The sequence below is a fragment of the Protopterus annectens genome, chromosome 3.part1, assembly GCF_019279795.1.
Source record: "Protopterus annectens isolate FY-2018-M chromosome 3.part1, PAN1.0, whole genome shotgun sequence".
Classification (NCBI taxonomy): domain Eukaryota; kingdom Metazoa; phylum Chordata; order Ceratodontiformes; family Protopteridae; genus Protopterus; species Protopterus annectens.
In genome coordinates this window covers 1158207981-1158231964 of record NC_056732.1, presented here as the reverse complement: position 1 = coordinate 1158231964, position 23984 = coordinate 1158207981, and positions in this window count along the sequence as shown.

Sequence of the window (23984 nt, the reverse complement as noted above, 5' to 3'; positions counted from 1 at the left end):
ACTCAAATGAGAACATTAATATGCATGCACACATATTCAATAAACATCAGTTATAAACTTATTTTCCTTTAGATTATGTATATTGTACTTGTTTTTTTTCTTCACAATTTCTTAACATATCAGTGCCACAGGTTTACAGTACAAAAAACATTTTTCTATCTGGTGTTCTTGCAAATCAATGAAGTATTTGTTGTTCCCACCTTACACTCATACACATACACATTGGTCCCAGTGGGAATAATATTTATATACATGTATATTTTTTTAAGTTTTACATTTGCCATGACTACTACTCAACCTCTTACAGCAAGAAACCTGGACAAAGACTAAAATAATGTGGAGATAAAGGCCCCAAAATAAGGCCAGATTTTAAATATTTCTCTTATAAACTTAGAACGTTGCTAGAATAATAAGACTGGTCTTAGCAAGTTGCTTTTAAAGGGTTTGAAATCTGAAATTAAAATGCATGTCATTATTTAATTACTGCAATTATCAATGATTTACCCAAAAAAATACATTTTTCCAGTAAAGATATGAGCCAACAATCTGGAAATTTAAGTGTGGCCAGTTCCATGTGGCTGGCTAGCAACCAAATAATCATCTGTATTTAACAACAGGATGGAGAAGTATAATCCAATCCTGCAGAAGTAGAAAACAAAACCTCAGACCTCCTGTGAACAATTTTTACACCCAGCAGGACCTCCAGCTGCAAACCACCAAACTATCAACAACTGCATGGACTCTATGCTCTTTCAGCTCTGAAATAATAAATACAGATTTCTTCAAAGCAGGAATTCCATCTGCAAGGTCTCCCTCATGACTCAGCAGGTACAGCAGTCTTTACAGATTGATCTTCTTGCTTGTTGCATAGTATTCCTTTTTGTTCTGTATTTCAAAAACAGACTCAGCACTCACAATACTGTCCAGCTTACATATATATATATATATATATATATATATATATATATGTATGTATATATAGACTGAATGGACCTAATTGAGGATGGAAAACACATCAGGTCTCCTCTTACATGTAAGTAGTAAATGAAAGTCATGAAACAAGGAAGAAAATGGCCAACGGTATGCAAATTAAATTTGATGCTCTGATTGTCTGAGTCATCTCCAGCTGTAACAGAGGTCACTTTACCACAAATCTCACATGCATACGCACCCACATTGGAAAGTCAGGGAACTAAGCTTATTTAAGCTTAAAAACAAGTGCTCCTGGCAATTCAGGACAATTGAGAGCTATGGTTTGAAGGATGAAAAAGGTGTGTATTACTATATCATTCCTGATATGTTAACTTTAGTTCATTCTTATACATTTCAAAGACTGAGTAAAAGTAGATATCCAGCCTTGGAGATAGTTATTTTTCAACAAAATAACAAAAGCAATAGTGTGCTTTAATTACTCTGCAAGAATTCAGCATTGCTGTAGGTAAGGACAACATTTCTATTTCTCTTGGGGTGGATGGGATAAGTTATTTCTTTTATAATAAAATAAACCAAATAACAAGAATTACCACTGAAGAAAACACAATTCTGAGCAGGAGATAAATAAACGAAAAAGTCATATAAATGTATAAAATAGGTTGCTCAGAAAGGGCGTCAAGAAGGCATAAACAAAATCAGATGATAGTCTTTTCAGACCAAATAATGCAACACAAAACAATTTGTTCAAATGATGAATAAACTCGTCTCTTCAGATCATATGCAAATCCAGGATTCCCAAAAAAGAACGGAAAATAGCGTTCCTTCAGTAAAAATGGAAGTTTATTAACAAACAGGTAAGCGCTTTCGCTAAAATAGCTTTATCAAACCATCAAAAACATAAGAATAAGGAGCACCTTATATACAATCAATGCATCATTAAAAAATGACATCATAATAAATTTGCATACGAAATTGCGATAGCAATTTAAATGCAAGTAAAGATACATTAATTATACATGGCAATTAATATTAATAACATCACTATCTATTGCAAAAACAAATAAAAAAATAATAATGATAATAATAAAAAAAATATACATTAATTCATATGCAATAATTAATATATGAATAAAATAATCAAATATATATATTAAAATATATTAAAAAATATATAAAAAAGTAAGTGAATATAGCGTTCTTAGTTTTTATATATTTTAATATATATATAAATAGTGAGAAAGAGGTTAGTAGATAGGGGTCCCTGAGAAAGAGGTTAGTGGATAGGGGTTATAATGAGAGTGAGGTCAATCTGTATTTGGATGAGGTTAACAATCTACGTTCAACAACAGCTAGGCCGTATTTTGGACCTATGGGCCCGAATAGTATAGGGATGGGAAAGATTGAATCTTGTGTTAAGTTTCCGACTGTTTATTCATCAGATCAGCCTGATATTAGGGAGATCGTTAATAAGTTCTGGTGTGTTCTGCAAGTTGATGATGAACTCAAGCAGATAGTGGAGGAAGCCCCACGTTTTCTTTTCAGGAACCAATACAAACTGAAAAGGTTGTTGTGTTATCCAAGATTGGATAGACGTACCACAGAAATCGGTTGTACGAGACCATGTGGCCACTGTAATTTCTGTCCATTCATTGACGGTAACGTTGAGTTTTTTCACCCGGATTTAAAAAGAGTATTCCATACCACTGTAGATGCCAACTGTATGACCATTCATGTGGTTTATTTAGCAGTGTGCCAGATGTGCTCCTCCTTCTATGTGGGTAAGACCAACCGCCCGCTCAGAGATAGGATGAGAGAACACAATTATCATATTAGGAAAGGCACACCACACAACGCTTTAGCTAAACATGTTGCCACGAATAGTCAAGAACATGAATTTCTCTTTAGAGTGTTAGAAGTCATCACCCCAACTTCCAGGGGAGGTGACGTTAGGACGTTCACCGAGGGAAAAGAGAGTGACTGGATAATAAGACTTAGAACAGATAGGGGTTCTGGATTAAATGAAAGGGCGTCTATAAAACCAAGGTTGAGGCAGCGTAGGCATGTCAAATGATAGCAGGTTTTAATGGTTTCCTATTGTACATTTTATGCATATGATGAGTTCTATCATATTACATATACAAAAATATTTTTAGGTATTAATATGTTATTGTATTTTTTATATTTTTCATGTATTTATATATTATGTATATCCACATATGTTATGCTGCTGTGTGATTCTGTGTTTTTAAAGGTTAGGATGTTTACTGGTAGGAAAGGCTGTGATCTGTTGAGTATGAATAAGTCATTCATTATACATTGCAGCACCTACAATAAGTTTGTATTTGTTATACATATATTTTTTATATTTTTTACATGCCATAGGAGACTTTAGTTATTATATGCGGATAGGTTTTTATATGAGAAGTGTTGCGCCTTGCAACTGTCTGTAACACGTTGTAACTTTAAGCAGAAGCTTGAGCTAAATTAATTACCATGATTGGTTGATTTTAAATGGCTCTCCTTATATATAGAGTATCTGTTAAGAGGTTTGAACATGGATCTGATGAAGCTGTTATAGTGAAAGCACTTATCCATTTTATTTTCATTAAACTACATCGAATTTTAACTGGATTGTTACTTTTGAGAAACTTTTACCTTCACTATCACTTCTGCTCAGTGCTTAGCTGATGTGATTATACTTTTTAATTTTTCCCTGAGCAGTGGTGTTAACCTGCGAAGCAGCATTGTGTTTGATTTTAGGTTTCTAATAATGTCAATCACATATATGCCTGGAATATTTTAAGGGTATATAACACAGGACACCTAGGACCTAAGCTGATACAGCTATTGGAATCTGTACAGAATATTCCAACCATAAGAGTAAAAGGTTAGAACTACTTTTGTTGTTATTAGAAAAGTTAAACAAGGATCATCCTTCAGTGGTATATTTTTCTTTGGTTATGTGTGTTGTTGTCTGTGAAAGATCTCAACTATATGATTCTGAGAAGGTGTAAAACTTTCTTTTATGGTGTGATATGCAGATAATTCAATACGTCTTCCAAAATAAGAAAGAAAAAAAAAAACACATTGAGCTTCTTAGATGAAATCATTTGGTTTTATAAGGTTACATCTGAACCATTATGAAAGGAAAGGTTTTGTTGTAATGACTGCTATGCATTCAATATTGTTTAATAAATCAGATATAGTTATCATAAGGACTGGTTTTATAGTAAAGGAGTATGCTAGGCAGAAATAGTTACGACTGTTGGAAGACATCTCCAACTTTTATAAATAATGGTTGACTTTATGGTTAACTTTCTGTAAGAATGTCTATTTATTAAAAAAAACTGTTCTTTTAAGTAAATTGTGATATCAAGGATGCTTATAAGGACAATAAATTATATAACACTTTCTTCCAGGCTATTTGGAAGCAAAATTGACACTTAAGTTTTCTGTATGATAAGCTTTTTGTATAAAAAAAAGCAGGAATAATTTTCTTGAATTAATAAATCATGTATATAGTTAAACTTCTTTAATCTGTTTTGAGTTTTAAAATTAGGCAATAAAAATTTTAACTCCTTATTGGGAAACATCTATGTGCAAAAATGTACAATTTTTTGAGACTGATGTAAAACTCCAAATAAAATTAAGTGAAACACAGTTAATGGTTTTAAAAGATATCAGGGGGTTAAGTTATGGAAAGTCGATGTGACTATTTTGCGCAAAAAAAAATTGTGGTATGTACGTATAATCAAGGCAAACAGAAGACAGCTCTGGATAAAGTGCCCCTGATAAGCAAAAGAGCAAATCCAATTAAAAAAACTCCAGAGGCACACCACGACAAACTGAGCTGACCTGATGAAAACCTTTTTATTCACACAAAAAGCACAGGACAATGGCCAGTAAGCGCTTTCACGTTTCTCTGAACGCTTCTTCAGACTTTAATGTACATATAATATCTACTTTCTATTATACTGACCCATTGGGTTCTACATCCTTGCCAGAAAGAAGTCATTGTGGACAGATTTTCCATTTTCTCCTACTACTGTTGATGCTTTTGACAAAATATGTATGACTGCGTTGTTGATTATTTGGAAAGGAAGAACTAATTAAAAATTATATAACAAAAACTACAGAGTGAGAGGAAAGCACTTAAAAATATCTTTGGCTATGGATAATGGGGTGAGAAGGACAAATTCCTGCTTTGTTTACCTATGAATCAATCTTTCTTGTATTTGTGTTCTTTTTCTTTTTTGTTTTCTTGTGTTGTAGGACGGGGCAGTGGTGCAGCGGTAGCTTTGTTACCTCACATCAAGAGGTTCTCCTGTTCACTTCTTGGCTGGAGTGCCTTCTGTCTGGAGTCTGCATGTCCTTCCTGCATTTGTGTGGGTTTTGTCAGGGTGCTCTGGTTTCCTTCCATGTTGCAAAAAAATGTGCCTGGAGCATTTCTCCCAGGACCTCTGCTGAAAATTGGCTTTGTTCCAAGTCGGACTTTCCCAGTAAGCAAATGTTAAATAAAATAATTTTTTCTCTTGATGCATATTTTATTCGGTACAATACAATTGTATTTTTGCATTTCAGTACATTTACTTTTGTAATAAAATTCCCCTGTTCTTTTCCATAACTGTCACATGATCAGTAAGATCCGCCTATGCAACCCCTAGCTTGGGCTTTTATGCTAGAACAGATCTCTGTGTGCTCCCCACAATGTGGGACACTGTACCCCAAACCCCTGTGCTTATCCATAGATATATATATATATATATATATATATATATATATATATATATATATATATATATATATATATATATACATATACTAAACAGGAAATGGTATAAAAGAGAAATGCCTAAAAAGCAGTCTTATTCCTCAGATGAAAATCTCCAGTATTGCATACTAGCTTGGTGTCACGTCTGCAGTTTCTCAGCAGCATATTGAGCTGCTCTGTTGCCTAGATTGAACAAAATAAGCACTTGCAAGGAGCAATCCCCCCACCAATATCTATGGCACTTAAAATGCTGCATTTTATCAGTGTAAGAAAATAAAACAAATGCAGTTGATGACATTAGAAGGGAGGGTGTGTGTGCCTGCATGTGTGTGCTTGTGTGTGTGTGTGTGTGTGTGTGTGTGTGTGTGTGTGTGTGTGTGTGTGTGTGTGTGTGTGTGTGTGTGTGTGTGTGTGTGTGTGTGTGTGTGTGTGTGTGTGTGTGTGCATACTGTGGTGTCAAGTCTGTGTTTTTGTGTACATGTGGGTGTTTGTGTGTGTTTAGATGTGTGTAAGTATGTAAGAGTTTCCGCATATTTGTGAAAGACTTCTTTCTCTATCTCTGATAATGTGTACATATATGAAACTCACTGTATGAGTAGTGTGTCTCTGTTCAAGTCTGTGTGTATGTGTGTGTCTATGGGTGTCTGTGCATGTGTGTGTAGATTTTAAATGCTTGCAGAATGTAAAATGTAAAATGTGTCCTCCAAGTGGTTAGTTTCCCGGCAGCAAAAATACAATGTTCCAGAGTTTGCCCGAAGGCAGGTAAAGTCTAGGACTGTGATAGTGAGGGTCGGAACTTTGAATGTTGGCAGTATGACTGGTATAGGGAGAGAGCTAGCTGATATGATGGACCAAAGGAAGGTTGGTATATTATGTGTGCAAGAGACCAGATGGAAGGGGAGCAAGGCTAGGTGTATCTGAGGTGGTTTCAAATTGTTTTATCATGGTGTGGATGGGAGGAGAAATGGTGTAGGCATTATCCTGAAGGAACAGTATGTTAAAAGTGTTTTGGAGGTGAAAAGAGTGTCGGATAGAGTGATGTTTATGAAGCTGGAAATTGATGGTCTAATGATGAATGGTGTTAGTGCATATGCTCCACAAGTTGGGTGTGTGATGGATGAGAAAGACAAATTTTGGAGTGAGTTGGATGAAGTGGTGATGACTGTACCCAAGGGTGAGAGACTGGTGATTGGAGCAGATTTCAATGGGTATGCTAGTGAAGGGAACAGAAGAGATGAGGAAGTGATGGGTAGGTATGGTGTTAAGCAAAGGAATGCAGAAGGTCAGATGGTAGTGGATTTTGTGAAAAGGATGGACATGGCTGTGATGAATAAGTATTTTAACAAGAGGGAGGAGCATAGGGTGACATACAAGAGTGGAGGAAGATGCACACAGGTGGATTATATCTTATGTAGAAGGTCCAGTCTGAAGGAGATTGGAGACTGTAAAGTGGTGGCAGGGGAAAGTGTAGTTAGGCAGCATATGATGGTGGTTTCTAGGATGACATTGGTGATCTGAAGAGGAGGATGAGTGTGAGGGCAGCACCAAGGATTAAATGGTGGAAATTGAAAAAGGGTAATTGTGACGTGATGTTCAGGGAAGAGTTAAGACAGGCACTGGGTGGCAGTGAAGAGTTACCGAATAGCTGGGTAACAACAGCAGAGCAAGTAAGAGAGATGGCTAGAAATGTGCTTGGTGTGTCATCTGGAAAGAGGAAGGAGGGCAAGGAGACCTGGTGGTGGAATGAAGAAGTACAGGAGAGTATACAGAGAAAGAAGTTGGTGAAGAAGAAGTGGGATTGTCAAAGAGATGAAGAAAGTAGGCAAGAGTATAAGGAGATGAGATGCATGGCAAAGAGAGAGGTGGCGAAGGATGAGGCATATGAAGAGTTGTATAAAAGGTTGGACACTAAGGAGGAAGAAAAGGACCTGTACTGATTGGCTAGACAGAAGGACCGAGCTAGTAAAGATGTGCAGCAAGTAAGGGTGATGTCAAAGGAAAAATATACTTTAAAAATGATCAAAACACGGTAGGTTCAGGTTAAGGCACTTTAATCTTGCAGCAAGGAGACAAAAATGTGCTAATACAGAGTTTGTCTAACTAGAATCAGGAAATGCCGGCATTTTTATACATTTTCTAATAAGACATTGCCTACCAAGCTGATGTAGTAAATCACAAGTTTTGTCATCATCATTTTGTAGTGATTGTTTTTACAATATTCTGCTGGTACTATCAATTTTTGTGAGAAACTTCCTAAGAAAAACAACGTGGCCTTGGCACCATTCAAGGTACTATGGCTAATTCGAGCACAAAGCAAGTATAGACTGCAGTTAATTTCTCTAACAGTCCTTTTGTCTATGTTATCTCTAACTTCTGCAGCTGTGCATGTTCTCATACTTCGAACAGAGCTGATTGTTTAAAATCATTACATTGCAGAATATAGCATTGTTCGTTAATTTCTTCCTGACCTAGCAGATAATCACCTGCTTCTCAAGTATATTTCCAAAAGGCATAAACATGAATATTGCTGTGCTAGCAATTACTAGGTCAGAGGGCATCTTGCAAGTTTCAGAAAGCACACTGCAGTTTCAAAAAGCATCTTTTAGTCTCATATGAAACTCAACTGTATATAAAACAGTGCATATAAAATAGAATGAAAAATGTGTTAACTTATTTAGTTTCTAATTAGCATTAAGCATACACACATTAATACATATTTTTCTGACATTTCCACCCTGTTAATACTTTTTAATTCTATTTTCAAAAGAATAAACAGTTTGCTTCTTCTCCTAACCTCTTCCATTCAGGATTTGCAGTTAAGAGAGTCATTCCGTTTAAACTTATGAAAGTGTTTCACATTCTAACAATTCTTCAATTTCAGTACTTTGATACAAAGTCTCAGAAACTGATATATCTATAAATTCTTTGATTAACTTTTTCATGCAGGGACTACCACAACAAATACATGCTCCTAATAGGAGTAATCACACACAAATGGCAATTAGGATGTTCATTAGGATGGAACCCCACCCCCCCAAACAAAGTCCGTCAGAGGGTTTGAGCCTGGTTTGGTCATGGCTGACACTTGCTGTATCACCTCAAGGTGGTCATTTATCTCATGTTGATGATCAGGTATATATGCACAGCACTCTTCTTTGATTAAAGCGCATGTACCACCTCTCCCCGCTAGGGTGAAGTCAAGAGCCATTCGGTTCTGGAGCACTGCAGTTCTCATAGCATTCAGTTCATCAGTTATCAATTCAAGAGCAGAAAAAGTTGCATTACTCATTACTTTGAGAAGTTTAGACAGTTTTCGCAGCTCCCAAATTGATTTCACTGCACCATATGCAGATAATATGCCTGCCCACAATATGACAGCATCACTCAAGTCCATGTGCGTCAGCTTGGTACCCACGGTATGATGGTCTTTCCAGCCCGCCTTGATCTGTCCCACTGGATTTTCAGGCTTCCTGACAGCCTTCTTGGCTACATCTCGGGTATTTCGAATATTTCCCTGAGGCAAAACTGCAGTGTGTCATATGACCGGGACCAGGTACCCCAAAAAACAACTGCCGGACCAATTCTCAGGTAACCATTTATATGCTTTCTTACCACACACATAATAACAATCCTCTACCTTAGTAGTTACTTTGCTACGAAATGGCTGTCCTGCATGAAACAGATAGTTGTTTAAAAAGTACAGGATTACGTTGCACTTGATCGACAGTCTTATGCATGGACTCAAGAAATGAGTCATAATTTGAATTACAAACTGTACCCATTTTGTTTGCTTTGGTATAACATTTGTAATGTACAGTCACATTGCACCTGCTCCAACCCACTTGAATCGTGTCATTCTTATAAAAACATACAATTCCCTTTTGTGTCACAGGCAAAGACAATGCTACCTTATCATATTCTTTGATAGCTACGCTGTCATAAACCAAATTTTCCCAGGTCTCATTGACCCCTAGGGGGACTGCAGTCATTAATAACCCCTCGTATGCTGTTGGTATGGCTGTGCAAATCCAGCAATTCGAAACATTAAAAGTCTCAGCATACACACGTGTAATTGCCTGATAAGTATTAAAGTTCGGGTGCCATTCTATGGTCAGTTCATCACGTTTAATCAGTTCAACTTTTGTGGCTGCAAAAAGGAAAGGCCACAACATAAAGATCAATGTTATTAGTATAGCTATCAGAATAATTATGCAAGTTTTCTGAGGTTGTTCTGCATCTCTGTTTGCTCTATACCTGTTTATTTTGTTCTCGTTGTACAACAGTAACAAGGTTTTTGTCAATTTCAAAGTTCTTAACCAGTTTACAGTGTGTCAAATTAATCCAGGACACTCGTTCCGCAATCTTGACTGCAGTGAGTGATGACAGTAGTACCTGGTATGGCCCTTCCCACTTCGGAGAACTCCAGTTTTTTCTCTTCACCACCTTCACCCAGACCCATGTGCCTGGGGCTACTGCTGCTTCCAATGGTCTGGTTTGCTCTTTATCTAAAACAGAATTTAACTGCAAAAGTTTGTTATTCAAAAATTGCCTCATATACCCTGCAAGTGAACTGTCAGCCTCCTGCTCTGCAGGCATGAGACGTTTCCATTGAGGTGCATAATATGCCCTCCCAAACAGAACTTCAAAAGGAGTTAACCCTTTTGCATTTGGAACAGTTCTCATGCTCAACAGTGCCAAAGGTAAACAGTGCACCCAGTTCTTTTGTGTCTCACTAATCAATTTTCTAAGCTTGTTTTTCAAAACCCCATTATGCCTCTCTACTAATCCTGCAGATTGGGGGTGGTATGCACAATGATTTTTTAGAGAAATCCCAAAATAACGGCTAAGTCGTTGTATAGTTTGATTTACAAAGTGTGTGCCATTGTCACTATAAATCTTTTCCGGTATGCCAAATCTAGGAATGATTTCTTTAACAAGGACTTTTGCAACAGTAGCTGCATCTGGATTTTTAGTTGGAAAAGCTTCCACCCATTTGGAAAACATATCTATAATGACAAGGCAGTACTTCTTATTTTCGCATTTGTTCAGCTCTATAAAATAAATACAAATAGTATGGAACGGATACAGTGGTAGAAGGAAACTCCCTTGCTTAGGTTTCAATGCCCCTTGTGCATGATGCTTGTTACAAACATGGCATGCTGCACACAAATTTTTTGTGTAGTTTGTAAATCCATATGTCGTAAACACTCGATTCACTAACTGTACCATCCCCCCTGTTGAGACATGGCACTGCCCATGGCCCAACAAAGCTGCATATCTAAACAAGTTAGATGGTAAAATCGGTTTCTTTTCTTTGGAGATGTACAGTCCCTTCTCAAGGATTGCTCCTCATTTTATCCACTTCTGTTTTTCTACATTTGTAGTAAGTGTCTGCATTGTTTTTAACATTTCTAGGTCTAAAATCTCAGATGGTTGTAATTCCTCACTCAAAAGAAATACTTCTGAAGCTGAAGCTGCTTGTTTTGCAGCTGTATCAGCCCTCGCATTACCTTTTGAAATCCTATCCTGTTGCTTGGTATGAGCTACGCATTTGCAAATAGCTACTTTCTGAGGTAACTGAATAGAGTCTAACAAGTTTAAAATAAATTGCGCATGGTTAATTGGTTTACTAGTAGATGTTATCATTCCTTTATTTTTCCACTGCTGCGCAAAAACATGCACAGTAGACATAGCATACTGACTGTCAGTAAAAATGTTCACTCTCTTACCTTTTGCCAAGGTACATGCCCTTGTCAAAGCAATCAATTCTGCTGCTTGTGCAGATAAGTTGTGTGGTAAGGACTTTGCTTCTAAAATCTCGGTATCAGAAACTACTGCATACCCCACTAGATTCTGTCCTGTAGGACCCCTCATGCACGAGCCGTCCACATAATATGTCACCTTGGCATCATCCAAGGGAACATCTGTGAGGTCTTTTCTAGGTAGTGTCTTTTGTTCAATCTCCTGCAGGCAGCAGTGTGGTTTGCCATCTGCAGGGGTTGGGAGCAAGGTTGACAGATTCAAAGTCATACATCGTTCAATTGTCATATGAGGTTGGCTCAACAGTATAGTCATACAGGAAAGATGTCTAGCAGGAGAAAGATATGCTACTTTTTCCTTGCAGTAAAATAATCGTGACTGCATGAGGCATTCTCAATGTGAGAGGGTGGAACAATACTACTGAGGCTGAAGCCTGCACTGCCATTGCAGCTGCGACTACTGCTTGTACACAGTGGGGCAAGTATCGCGCCACTGGGTCTAGCTGTGATGAATAGTAAGCTATGGAGCGTTGTTTGTCCCCATGCTGTTGTGTTAAAACTGATGTCATATAACCTTGTTTACAGTCTACAGTTTGGAAAAATCATTTATGATAGTTTGGTAATCCTAAAACTAAGGAAGAAGCTATCAGTTGTTTCAGTTTGCAGAAAGCTGATTCTGCTTCTGGTGTCCACTGTAATAAATCTTGTGCTGCCATCGGCTTTTTTGAATATCAGGTTAGTCAGCGGAGCAGATTCCAAAGCATAGTTTGGAATCCAACTCCGACAAAAGTTAGTAGTACCCAGGAAGGACATAATTTCCTTCTTGGTAGTTGGTTTAGGTGCTTGCAATATTGCTGTTTTTCTATCTTCATCTGATATCCTGCCTTCTTTGGATATTACATATCCCAGGTATTTGACCTGTTTTTTCCAAAGTTGCAGTTTGTTTTTGTTTACCTTGTGTCCTTGAGTGGCTAAAAATTGTAATAATATTATGGTATCCTCTCTGCATTCTTGCTGGGTGGGGGCTGCCAGCAGAATGTCGTCTACATAAAGTAAAATCTGACTGCCTTTCGGTGGGATAAATCCCACCAGGTTACTTGCCATTTCCTGTGCGAATATTGTTGGACTTTCAAAATATCCCTGTGGTAGTCTCGTATATGTATACCATTTCCCCTGAAATGTAAATGCAAATCAATGTTGGCTGTCAGGGTGTATTGGTATTGAGAAAAATGCATTGCTAATATCTACCATAGAAAAATACATTTGTTGAGGTTTCAAATCATTCAATAAAGTGTGTAGATCTGGCACCGTAGGTGCCCTGGGTATAACTGCGTCATTTACAGCTTGTAAATCTTGGACCATACGCCATTCTCCGTTTGCTTTCCTAACAGGAAATAAGGGTGTATTACATGGTGAATCAGGAGATTCTATTAAGACTCCTTCCTTAAGTAAGGCTGCTATTATAGGTTTGATTCCTATTTCTGCATCCTTTCTCAAGGGATACTGTCTCTTTTGAGGTCTAAATGCTGATTTTGGCATGATAATAACTGGTCCTGCTGTACGAATAAGTCCTACATCTGATTTCCCTGTTGACCAGAGAGTCTCTGGTATGTCTCATAAGGCTTTTTACTCTTCCTCTAGTAAGAGTGCTACTCAGCTATCCTCACTTGCCTGTGAGTGCACAGCTGGGTGTGTCTGTGTTATCCAATTTAATTTCTGCTTTTGTACATCCTGTTTGGAAAGTTCTAACTATGTCTGCTTTTCCCACCTTGTGACTTTTTCTCCTAGGTCTGGCCACTTCAAATTTCTATCTTTAGTTAAACTCACATGTGGTAATCGATTAGATTTGTAAAGTGCTAGAAATTCCTGGGGCAATGATCAGCTTACTACACTGTTTCCTTCTGAGTCCCAGTACAAGTTTTGTAATACTAATCTGTTAGCATGGTTTTTAAACAGTTCTTGCTCATATTCTTTATCAGGTCCTGGTCTGTTACAGTAATATAGTGTACAATGCAACAAATGCTGTTTATCGGTGTCAAGGGTGGGGGATTTACTGATGGCTACGTTCATCAGTTCTTCAGTTACTGCCCCTGGATAAGTCGTAACTAAGTCCTGGCTGCACCAATAAAATGTTTCACCCTCCGGTCACACTACAAAATTATCCATTTGTCGCTGTGCTTCCATACCCTGCATAGTTGGAACTACGGCTATGCCAAATATCTGCATTAGGTCTCTGCCCAAGAGATTCACTGGGCATTTTGCAGAAACAACAATTTTGCTTTTCTGGGTCATCCCTGAAACTGGGTCAGTTATCGGTATATTGTGGGAGAGTATCTCCCGATACAGCTGTCCATTAGCTGCTTTCACTAATATGTAGTCAAGTGGTTCTGAATTTTCTGGTAGTTTGGAAGGATGTATCAGGGTTCGTGAAGCCCCTGAGTCACACAGGAATTTGACTTCCCTCCCCTCTATCAGAAGTATAACTTCCGGTTTTGTTTCTGCTAAGTAGAGCTCTAAGCTCAATAATGCTAAGTCCAAAATGTTATTTTCTTCATTATCATGAATTCATGTACATCCTCTATTTCTTCTGTCACATCCTCTACCCCTTCTATCACATTTGCATTTGTCTTTTCTTGTTTATTCCTATCCAGTGATTCTTGACTATCATATAGTCATTCTTCACTCTCCTTGTCTTCTGTGGTTACCTTTTTATTTTGCCTGCAATCCCTTGCTAAATGTCCCTTTTTCCCACATTTGAAACATTCACCCCTTTTCTTTCTCTCTTCAAAGTCTTCTGATCGTTTATCAGATTGTTTGTTTCCCTGGGTATTTTTCTTGCCCTTCTTCCCAGTTTATACTACAAAGTCTTCTGATCTGTCTTCTACTGCAAATACTTGAGTTTTCTTTTTCTTTTTGCTATTAAAATGCCTTTTGGCATGTCTTGCATATTCAAGTAATGACTGTAATCTACTCGTACGATGATCTACCATGTGCTTTGTAATAATGCTGCTAATGGGTGCAATACTGCCTTTTAAAAATGCATTCTTTAACTGTTGCTCATATGGGGAATCATGTGTTTGGTCTTCAGGTACCTGCATTCCACAATGGTTATTAAAACATTCTAATAATCTGGCATAATATCTATCAACAGTTTCACCTTCTTGTTGTATGCACTGATTAATGCAAGTCCAATCAGCCCTAGGCTTCCATTTTTCAGAGATTCGGTCTGTCAGACCTTTCACTCTGTTGTCCAGTTCTGCGTTACTATGTGAGAGTGGTCTAAGCTCTGCGTCACGGGGATTCCAGTTGCCACTGATCATGTGCCAATCTGGACCTACGATTTGTCTAACTACTTTCTCTACTTCCTCTCCATTCAAATGGTAACATAACCTCATGCCCTGTAAGTCTTCTAAGAATTTTCTAAAATTAACTTTTGGATGGGGAATTCCCTCTGTGGCTTTCCGGATGTCTTCCGGTGTCCACGGTCTATATACTAGAAGAGTTGGATCCTGTCCTGCCTGTCCTGCCTGCAGATTTGGTACTTCTATGAGTGGACATATCTCTTCTTCACTCATAGCTTGTGAATTTTTATTCATTTCATATAATTCAATATCCCCTCTTAAGTTGCGTGTTCGAGACCTGGTCTCAATAGGATCTCTGACAAACGGTTTTGGTTTTGCAGGAACAGCTGGGTATAGCGGAGGTGGATCAGCTTGTCCACTCGCTTCATATTCTGGTAAGGGAAGCGGAGGGGGCGGAGGAGGGGCTGTTGCTATTACCAAGTTATTGTCTTCTTTATCTAAGAACATTGCTTTTGAATTTTTAATCTTTTGTTCCCTGCGGTTTGCTTCCTCAAGCCACCTGTGTGCCTGAGGGACTCCTAATTGTCATTGTTTTTTTAGCTGACCTTTCGCATCTGTTTTAAGTTGTTTAACAAGTTTAATAAGTGAAGGTTTATCTAAATTACCGTCAAATTTGTATTTATCAATCCATTTTGCATAATACTTAACATTATTGGCACGCTGTAACTGCATATATTTCGCGTCTTCGGTTAAGGGCGGGTCTCGGGAACTTTTCGTGCACTGATTTCCCATGTTGCCTTAGCTAAGTTAGAAATTGTTATGTAACCCTTTTTATCATGTGGTACCACGATTTTACACCTTTTCACAGTTTATCTAGAATAACTGCTTACCTATTCTGTTTCCCTGATCTGTGACAAGACAGCAATCTTTTTGTCCCTGATCTGCACATGCAAATCTCCCTGACAAAACAATACTGTAACAAGTCCCTGATCTAAAACAGAAAAAAGGTAAATTCCTCTTTACCTGACCCTCCGTGTGTTGATCCACTGGAACGTTGACTCGTCCTCCAATCCCAAATCAGAAACAGTGGCTGGCCTCTTTCAAACGACAATTCAGTCGGAGGTCTTTCAAAACAGAAGAGCCGATGTGGCCACTTCTCCATATGGGTACATGCCACCGGGCCCAATTCTGACCTGAGCCTAGAGTGAGAGATACTTTCCGGTCCGAAGGACCAAACTGTCAAAGGAAAAATATACTTTAAAAATGATCAAAACATGGTAGGTTCAGGTTAAGGCACTTTGATCTTGCAGCAAGGAGACAAAAACGTGCTAATACAGAGTTTGTCTAACTAGAATAAGGAAATGCAGGCATTTTTATACATTTTCTAATAAGACATTGCCTACCAAGCTGACGTAGTAAATCACAAGTTTTGTCATCATCATTTTGTAGTGATTGTTTTTACAATATTCTGCTGGTACTATCAATTTTTGTGAGAAACTTCCTAAGAAAAACAACGTGACCTTGGCTACCACCGGTTAGATATATGCAATGTTACCATTCAAGGTACTATGGCTAATTCGAGCACAAAGCAAGTATAGATTGCAGTTCATTTCTCTAACAGTCCTTTTGTCTATGTTATCTCTAACTTCTGCAGCTGTGCATGTTCTCATACTTCGAACAGAGCTGATTGTTTAAAATCATTACATTACAGAATATAGCATTGTTCATTCATTTCTTCCTGACCTAGCAGATAATCACCTGCATCTCAAGTACATTTCCAAAAGGCATAAACATGAATATTGCTATGCTAGCAATTATTAGGTCAGAGGGCATCTTGTAATTTCAGAAAGCACACTGCAGTTTCAAAAAGCATCTTTTCGTCTCATATGAAACTCAAATGTATATAAAACAGTGCATATAAAATAGAATGAAAAACATGTTAACTTATTTAGTTTCTAATTAGCATTAAGCATACATACATTAATTCATATTTTTCTGACAGGTGATAAAGGATAATGATGGAAACATACTCACAAGTGAGGAGAGTGTGTTGAGCAGATGGAAAGCGTACTTTGAGGGGTTGATGAATGAAGAGAATGAGAGGGAGAGAAGGTTGGATGATGTGCAGATAGTGAATCATGAAGTGCAGTGAATTAGCTGGGAGGAAGTAAGGATAGCTATGAAGAGGATGAAGAACGGAAAGGCTGTTGGTCCAGATGACATACCTGTAGAAGCATGGAGGTGTTTAGATGAAATGGCAGTGAAGTTTTTAACTAGATTGTTTAATGAAATCTTGGAAAGTGAGAGGATGCCTGAGGAATGGAGAAAAAGTGTTTTGTTACCGATTTTTAAGAAAAAGGGTGATGTGCAGAGCTGTAGTAACTACAGAGGGATTAAACTGATCAGTCACAGCATGAAGCTATGGGAAAGAGTAGTGGAAGCTAGGTTAAGAAGGGAGGTGATGATTAGTGATCAGCAGTATGGTTTCTTGCCAGGAAAGAGCACTACAGATGCGATGTTTGCTCTGAGAATGCTGATGGAGAAGTACAGAGAAGGTCAGAAGGAGTTGCATTGTGTCTTTGTGGATTTAGAGAAAGCATATGACAGGGTGCCTAGAGAGGAGTTGTGGTATTGTATGAGGAAGTCGGGAGTGTCAGAGAAGTATGTAAGAGTGGTACAGGATATGTACGAGGGTAGTTTGACTGCGGTGAGGTCTGCGTTGGGAGTGATGGATGCATTTAAGGTGGAAGTGGGATTGCATCAAGGATCAGTTCTGAGCACATTCTTATTTGCAGTGGTGATGGACAGGTTGACAGACAGGATCAGACAGGAGTCCCCGTGGACTATGATGTTTGCAGATGACATTGTGATCTGTAGTGAGAGTAGGGAACAGGTGGAGGAGACCCTGGAGAGGTAGAGATATGCTCTAGAGAGAAGAGGAATGAAGGTCAGCAGGACTAAGAATATATGTGTGTGAATGAGAGGGAGGATAGAGGAATGGTGAGTAAGCAGGGAGTAGAGGTGGTGAAGGTGGATGAGTTTAAGTACTTGGGAGCAACAGTTCAGAGTGATGGTGAGTGTGGAAGAGAGGTAAAGAAGAGAGAACAGGCAGGATGGAGTGGGTAGAGAAGAGTGTCAGGAGTGATTTGTGGCAGACAAGTACCAGTAAGAGTGAAAGGGAAGGTATACAAGAGGGTAGTGAGACCAGCTATGTTATATGGTTTGGAGACAGTGTATATATATATATATATATATATATATATATATATATATATATATATATATATATATATATATATATATATATATCTACTTTAAAACTAACCGAGACCTGAAAGTTGAAGTTTTGATACTTCTAAAACAATAAAAAAAAAAAAAGAAGAAGAACAATAACAAAAACGTTTTTACATTCTTTTCACCCCACACCTCTTGGTAAATAAATATACCAACCCTGAGATCAATTCAGTGAAATAAACAGTAAATTAAACCACAAATGAAACCAGTAGAGTAAGAACCACAAACCAGTGACCCAAAAAGAAGTAAAACAGCGTTTATTCCTCTGATGTCTCAGCTAATGTCTTCACAGGAGAATAAACAGTAAATATTTCATTCTGCACTTCACAGTCATCTATATTGAAAATGTTCTAAGTTTCAAAATATCGATATTCTGGTTTTGGATGTTTGAAGTTCAAAGTTTTGAAACTTCAAGCTTCTGAAGGATATATATATATATATATATATATATATATATATATATATATATATATATATATATATATATATATATATATATATATATATATATATATATATATATATATATATATATATATATATATATATATATATATATATATATATATATATACACACACACACACACACACACACACACACACACACACATATATATATATATATATATATATATATATATATATATATATATATATATATATATATAGTAAGAAATACAGTCCAGTTTACCAGATAGCCCATTTACTTATCTCAGTAATCCTGTCCAGGTTGGGTGTTCAGTGTTGCAATGGATTTTCCAGGGGTGGAGAGGCTTTCTGCCTGTTGCATCAAGCCTAACAGCACCTTTGCACTATCTATTACTCCTCAATAATGCCCAACCTGCTGGGCCTTAATGTTTGGATATCTTAATATAAATATGCAGATTTTTTTTTTTTCAGTTCAAATGATCATTTAAAATCAGTCAAAATTTAGCAGAGGAAAAGCTGATGAATGTTAGTTGTTGAATGAGAATAACAAAATTATAAAATCTCAAGCAGGTATTGCATTTTTATTTATTACCCATTGTGCCACAGATATCTGCAGCTTCTTTACCGCAGATTGCTCTTATTATTTTGTAAATCTTCTCTGACTATGAGGAAGTGATATTGTCTACATATACGAACTGTGATAATTTTTGAGAAGTATTTTAACATTGCATTAATGGTGAACATTAGACCTTGAAAATTATTTTGCATAACTGACAGAATGTTACAGTGGTAGTATACCTGCATCTCTTACATTCTGACAGCTAAACAGGCAAGAACAACTCTGATTACTAAGGAGCAACACACATGTGACTGATGTAGAAGGTCTACATATCTGAACAGAGTGTTGAATGTAACTGTTATGATTTAAGAACCTTCTAACACATTGCCAACTTATGGACAATGTGTACAAAGGAAACGTTGTTTTTGCTTTAACACATCTCTTAGCTGGCCAGTCTGGGGTGTGGAGGGATAAAGCTCTGACTATGGCTCAGCTGACCCAAGTCCAATCAATTTCTGTAGTGACTGATGGAGTATCAGGGAAGGAAAAGACGTACCCATCCTGGGTGAGAGTGTACCCATCGATATGCTCTCTAAGGGGAGATATGGTCCAAAGGGAGGAATTGCCCTCAGATGCAATCATTGATAGTGGGGGCTGGGGAAAAGGAAGTGAGTAGGGAATAAATACCCCCTACCCCAGAAGGAAGCACAGATGAGCCACATCCCTAGAATTCCCTTAGGATCCTTGAACAGCTTCAGCAATAGTCTGAGGGTTAGGAGCATGGCTGGTAGATCTGGTATGAAAGTTGAGTACCGGGGGATGGGTTGGTACAAAAAAAAATCTCTTAATTGCAGTTGTCAAAATAAAAGTTCATGAAAAATAATAAAAAAATTATTTTAAATGCTTTGATATCTTCCAGTCCCAGTTTTATTTATGGCTTTGTCCAGATGTTTTGCTGTAAGAGGATGAGAGGTATTTATCTTGCTATCTCTCCTGTCTCCAGAATGATACTTCAAACTATCAGTAAGAAACAACTTTCATTTATTAACATCAGTAATGTGCAATCACCACTCTTCAAATAAAGCAAATTAAGGAAAGTCACACCATTCAGAAAATGTCTTCTTGTTATAATAATTAATACAATGGACTGGAATACAGTCATAAGAAATGAAATGCCTACTATTACACTGTATTATTTCAAATTCAATTTATTATTTAATCAAACCATAGTAGTTTCAGTACTTGATATACAAATGTACAAATATATACTACTAGCAGTGTTAAGTAATGATTTTTAAGCCATGCGTCATGCCTTTCAAATACCACATGAGAGAATCAAAGACAAAAGCCCTCAAATTCAGTGATAGTCAAGAACATAAAATTAATATAAAACGTGTGCATTGAAGTTATGATCATATACTGCAAAACAACTTGAGAGGGTCAGAAACATGCATTAAGACTGTGGATGAAAAAATTGAGATGTGTATTACTTATCTGACCTACATTTTTGTACACCATTTTTTTCTGAGTATACCTCATATAGCAATGCATGCAAATAATTACCTGCTTATTCTTTCATTTTCAGTAAATCTCCTTAGCATATTTAACCACATGTTCACTGAAAAGTTAAAACATTTACAATTTTCAGTAAATGCAGATGTAATCAAAGCTATGTTCAGATAACCATAGTTCTAAGAGTGACCCTCAATTCAGGCCTATTGTTGCAGCACACAACTCTAAAACTGAACCACTAGCAGCCTTTATTGATCATTTTTGTAAAACTGTGATGGGTAGTTTAAAATATGGTTTACGAGATTCTTGAATTGTTAAGAGAGATTAACATAGAAAAAGATGATTGGTTTGAAGCTATTGATGTAGTTAGTTTATTCACAGTGATCCCCCATGACATTGGTTTGGAATAATTTATGGAGTGCATGACAAACAGTGGGACAATTAACCAAAGATCAACGAATTGTTAGAGATAGCGCTCAAAAATAATTTTTTCATGTTCGAGGGGGAATATTTTGCCAAAAGACAGGTGTGGCAATGGGGGCAAAATGCGCCCCAGTGTTTGCAAATTTATTGTTAGCCAAATGGGAAAGGAATAATATATTTTTCATCACCCTTCATGTCCAAAATCAAAGTGTATTATAGATTTTTGGACGACATACTTGTGGTTTGTAAAGGTACACAAGAAGAAGTTGTTGAATTTTAGATTATATGAACAGAGTGTCTAGTTATTTGAAATTTACTTATAGGGTTCATGCCCATAAAATAGATTTCCTTGATATTCTATTAACTAAAGGTAACAACTCAGGAGAATTAATTTCAAACATATTTAGAAAGGAAACGTATAGTAATACACTTTTACATTATGATAGTCGCCACCTGGAACATCAACATAGGAGCATAGTGAAGGGTCAGATGGTTCAACTATCTGGATTGGTGAGTTGTGATTTAGATTTTGGCAAGGAGCTTTACAAATTTATAGGAATGTTTAAGGAAAGAAGATACCCTATTAAGCTCTTGCCTGACACTCAAAAGGAGGTCATTAGAAATCGGACCACTAAATTTAGACCTATGCTGAAGATTAGTGTGGACAATTCTGGTGAGGATTGTGTTGGCAAGATTAATTTGGATACCAACTTGCATGGTACAAATAAGTTTCATATGATGGTTGCTCCATAAAATCATGATGCCCCTGATCTAAGCAAAGTATCAGGAGAGCTTGGAAAGGTGTATTTGATGTTGACTTTCAGAATAAATTTGGCTTGAGCCCAAAGTGGTTTATAGCAGGGGCAGGAATATCAAGGCGATCTTAGAAAAGGACACTGGTATGACTAGGAATTTGTCAGTATCCAAGATGCACAAGTGTGGCAGTTGTTTAATATGCAGGTTCATCAATGATGAACCGTATGTTCATATAGATTCTTATGACAATACTTTGAGGTGTCCAGGGCACTGCAACTGTAACACCAAGTTTGTTGTATACCTGGTTGCATGTACCTCATGCCCCACATTTTATGTGGGGAAGATGGTTAGGAGGTTGCATGTGAGAATTATGGAGCACAATAGAGACATTAGAAATGCAAAAACTAGTGCTTTATACACACATAGTCTTGGCTGTGCTAATTTCAAAAAGTTTATTTTCTTTGTAATCAACAGAGCACACATCGATGCCAGAGGAGGTGACCAGTATTTGTGCTTGCAGGTGAAGGAAATGGAATGGCAGCTAAGGTTAAATGACAAGGTTAAACCGGGCATTAATGAGTCCATTTCCATGGCTGGGATATTAAAAATGAGGGCCCAATGTGCATACATGTGTATAAATGTATGTGTGTTTCAGCATGCTTAAAGTGTTTGCAAAATATTTGAAAGACATCAAGAAATATTTTTGAAATGTGTATATGATACATGTTATGTATTTCAACATCAGCTGAAAAATACATTTTAATTCACAAGTGTCTCAGTAGTAATAATTGTGTTTTAGGGCATTATGTTTATGTATAAACATGGTAGCTAATTTTACCTTATTCAAAGTATTTTTATGTGTATTTTAACAGTTAGCATTTTTATAAATATTTTTTTCTATGCTAAGGATATAAATCCCCAAGTCTTTTTTACATGTTAAACTAGTAGGATATGACATCAGTGCTTGGTTTCTCATTTAAATGCATTTTGAACTGCACCAATATGACCCTGATGATGTCTGATTGTTAGCAGGTGAAAGCACTCAGTCTAAGGTGCTTTGCGCATTTTTATTTTTTTATGTGTCGTTAAAGGATCGTTTTGTCTAGCTACACATTGGTTTGGATTTCTTATTTCAAGAATTTTATTTTGTTTGTTTAACATCGCTTACTATGTACATTGCTGAGTTAACTGAATGTCAAATCTAAGTCACATGCTTATTAGAAGTGTTAAAGTGATGGTGATTTTATTTTCCTTGTTCCTGTATAACACATTCCTTTAACAGGTCATTTATGAAACAACTGGCACTTCTAAAGTACACTTGAGAACAAAAGAATATTCAATTCTTCAGAATTTTGCATTTTTTCACCTTGAGCTGTTTTGAAGAAAATCTAGGTCAAAGTTCATTACTGATGTCTGTGAAAGAAAAAACAGAATTTTCTATTCTTCTCATTTCTCAAGTATATCTGTGAGCAATCTACTCAAAATAACACCTTTTTTTCTTTTATTAGAAGTGAAGAATTGGTAAGACAAAGGTAATAGTAATGTTTAATATTGGAATGTCAATATATAATGTGCTTACATTTCACATGTTAATAGCCTATGCTATAGAGTTATTAACTTTAACTATACATATTAACTGTACATATTAATTGAAAGAATTAAAGTTAGATATGTGTTACTGGTGAGAACAACTTAAAAGAACTAAGGAGAGTGGGAAACATACAGAAGAAATTAGCAGCTGCCGTGTGCTGTGATTTGTCATTTCCATATGCTGTTGACAGATTCTGGTGTCATCATGTAAAGCTTAGACCAGAACAGCAGTTCACAATGGCTAAACACATGCATTCAAATTAAATAATCTGGAATTCTTTTATATATAGTCAAGATTGCTTGTAATATTAGAATTAATAACAGTAAACATCTTCTGAATAATATGCATACATGCAATGAATGCAATATTCACTATGTTAGGTTAATAGAGCAGTATCAGTAAATTAAGAAATATGTATATATAATACAATCTAATTAATTAGTTATGATTAAATCCCTCTTTAATGGGAGATTTTAGAAATACAAAATATAATGAATAAGATAAAATACTATTGGGAAAATAAGTCAGATATCTATTACATATACCTGATTATGACAGAAACATGAATGTAAAAGGTATCATAATATACATTTAAAATCATATAACATATTTTAAAGTAATCTAAAAAGCTAAAATTTGAATCTTGGCCATCT